Below are 3141 nucleotides of genomic sequence, written 5' to 3' on the forward strand. Positions count from 1 at the left end.
GCTATGCTGGCTAAATATGTTTCAACATTTTTCTGTAGACATATTTACTCAACACAATGTACTAACTGGGGCAGGATTTGCAGTCCATGAGGTAAATAATAACACACATATATAAAAGGTATTCTATGACTTACTCTAGAAAACAAGACGTATTTTATGGTTTCATTTTCCTTCCCCTTGTAGAGTCAGTTTTATAAAACCTTAACTCCTACGTAATTGCTACTAGTCTGCCTTTCTATAAATGCTGCCACAGCTGCATACATTCACATTTCAAGAGTTTTTGTGGCTGTGTGTAAATCTCTCATGTCTCGATAGCATATGAAAATAATGTACAAATCCAAACACATATATATGTATATATTTACATCTCTATTCACATACCCGGCTTTTGCCAAATGCAGTTAATGTAATGCCACAGGGCTTGATGCTTTTCTGGAAATAATGTGCAACAGCAACAAGAATAACATTTATTCAAATGATTATGAAAATAATAATAATAATAATACCACTATTGGGTAGGAATTATTTATAAATAAAACATTGTCAGCTATAATTGCTTGGTACTGTAGTGAAACATGTTTATACTGTTTGTCTGCACATGACCTGTGGCTGCCAATTTTTCAGAATGGTTTGCTGAAATTTAAAAGATCTAAACGAGAGAAAACAATGCCAGCAAATTGCTTTAGATATATTTTAAAGTTTTTGACTGCTTTCCTTTTTAATTGATTTTCAATTGTTTAAAAATACAGTTTTGTCAACGTCAAATCCAGCTAGGGCCATATCCTGTCACCACTGGAGAGCTGCAAGTCTAAATCTATTGCACGACATGACTTTTGAGAAAACTGTATGTTTTTATTTGAAACAGACACATTGAAAAGAAAGATCTGTGAAGTACAACTTTACCGTGGAAGTAGGCAATTTTTAATATGAATTCTGTTGTCTAGAAATTGTAAGTAGATCATTCCAGACTTTGCAGAAGCTGATCTCGAAAACAGCCGTATTTCCACCCAGTGAAAAGCTTCTTTGAATCAGGTCACGGGCTAAAATTTGGTAAAGGTGCCAACTCCTAATTGATACGTTTAGGTGAAGCTTCGAACGTAATTGCTTTTAACATTCATTTATGCAAAACACTTCACACGGCCAGTTGAAGGCTGATGAGCTGGTGCTCAAGGAGGGAAGAAATCGGGCCTGAAAATAGCTGCAGCTCCGGTATAAAACGTATAGAGGGGATTCAAACGTATTCTGGGAGAGTTTAACAAACCCAGAACTGCTGCTGGGGGACTGTCCAGACCGATTTCAAATGTTCCTGCGGAGACATTTGCAGCTGAAAGTGAATTTGGCTCGACTTTCCTATCGACCCTCTTATGTAAGATGTTTCCTTGGCATCTTCGCTTCTTGCTCCCCCTCCCCGCTGGTTATTTGAGCTCATATTTTAAATACTGTAAAATGCTGCTGCTGCCTTCGTAGGGTGGCCAGCTCCCTAGCTGACCATTTTAACTTCCACAAGATAATAACTAATAATCCCTTTTGCAAGTGGGGTTTTTCCCCCTTCGGGCTTCGGCTCCAGCGTACATCATTCAGATGGAGCAGGCCAGCCACAAGACTGACTTAAATGCAACGTTTCCTGACGCCCCGATCCTAATGACTCATGATCAGTACTTTATTCATGACTGTCACGACTATAGATTTAAAAGGGGACTTTCTTGTCCTCTTTTAGACCGGACTGGAGAGTAAATAAATCCCCCCACCCCACCCCACCCCAGCCCCCTGCAGCCCCGGGGCAGAGTTTGTGGCAGGGAATTTAAGGCGCTGGACGCTCGTGGCTCACGGAAAAGCAGCTGAAGTGGAGACTTGGGGGCCACAAGCAGCCCGGGGGGGGGGGGATAGGCGAGCCCTGGGGATGGTGGTGGGGAAACCTGGGGAGATGGGCAGCGGCGGTGCCGGGTGGGGAAGCAGGAGGGGCGGGATCAGTGGGGTCCTGGAGGGAGGAGGCGGAGACCGGGGGGGAAGAGGGGTAGAGACAGGTCCCCTCGGCACCCCCCGGGGGACCGCGGCAGGGCGGGTGTTGCTCGGCAGCAAGCAGGGGGCGGGGAGTCTTTGCCCGGGAGAAGGCGGGGGGGGGAAGGATCCGGGCCGGGGGCTGCCCCTGCATCCCACCCCGCTCCCCAGGGATGGTGCGGGACGGGCAATAATCAGCTACCGTCCCTGCCGCTGGGGCGGCTGCTGCAGCCCCGGGCTCTCCCTCCCCTGCTGGGGTGGGCGCCCCGCTCCGGAACACAGGGGCGGCTGCTGCGCCGCGGGCTCGAAGGAAGCCCCGAGCCCCCTTCACCTGCACAAAAGGGCGGCTCTTGCAGGGAGAAGCAAAAATAACCTCGTCCCTGGGTGGGCTCGAACCACCAACCTTTCGGTTAACAGCCGAACGCGCTAACCGATTGCGCCACAGAGACTCCGACAGCAAACAGCTTCCCAGAAATGCTGATAAGTAGTAAAGTCTCTGACACCATCATAGGAAAATGTTCTGTCTTGGTTTTCTATAAAATAACGTAGGCAAAATTTAAATAAACACAGGATTTGACTGTTAAATCTAATCGCATGAAATTACTTGGTAGGGAGAAAGGGAGGGTATTATAGGTTTTCTTTTTTGTACGAAATCTATAAGAGTTGAGTTATTTCTAAGCTCTCCCTTTAAGGAAACATTCTTTCGCTGGGAAATAAAGATTTTTACTTCCGTTACTGATTCATCCATTATGCATACACATCCAAAAGCTGTTCCTGAATAGCATTCCAAATGTGCTTTATTAGAGCTTTCACTAGTGTGATTTTAATTGACTGGGGATTCTTGAAAAGGCAGGATTTTATTAGATGTACAAAAGCAACATTTTTGTTTTAATTTAGTGGTCAGAAACACCAGTGAAAGGGAAAGCTAACATTTCCCTTATTTTACATATTACATTATTAACCAAATCCATACCAGATATCCTGGAATAAATCCACATCCACACCTTCCTAGTGTAAGACCTACACCTCTAAAACACTCTTGAAGTTTTTCCTTATCTTCACTCACCCTTTTAAGGTTTTGCCTGAGGGCAAACCTGTCTCTGTCCAAGTAAAGCTAAAGCTAGTCAATCAGTCTGAAGAGTC

At 44.9% G+C, this 3141-nt stretch overlaps 1 non-coding gene across 1 annotated transcript; it reads right to left on the minus strand.

The window, feature by feature from the left end:
- Positions 1 to 2373: 2373 nt before the first annotated feature.
- Positions 2374 to 2447, minus strand: TRNAN-GUU (transfer RNA asparagine (anticodon GUU)). Its single transcript has one exon. It is a non-coding gene; the product is annotated as a tRNA-Asn (tRNA).
- Between the last annotated feature and the right edge of the window lie 694 nt (positions 2448 to 3141).

Source organism: Caretta caretta, chromosome 2 (assembly GCF_965140235.1).
Source record: "Caretta caretta isolate rCarCar2 chromosome 2, rCarCar1.hap1, whole genome shotgun sequence".
Classification (NCBI taxonomy): Eukaryota; Metazoa; Chordata; order Testudines; family Cheloniidae; genus Caretta; species Caretta caretta.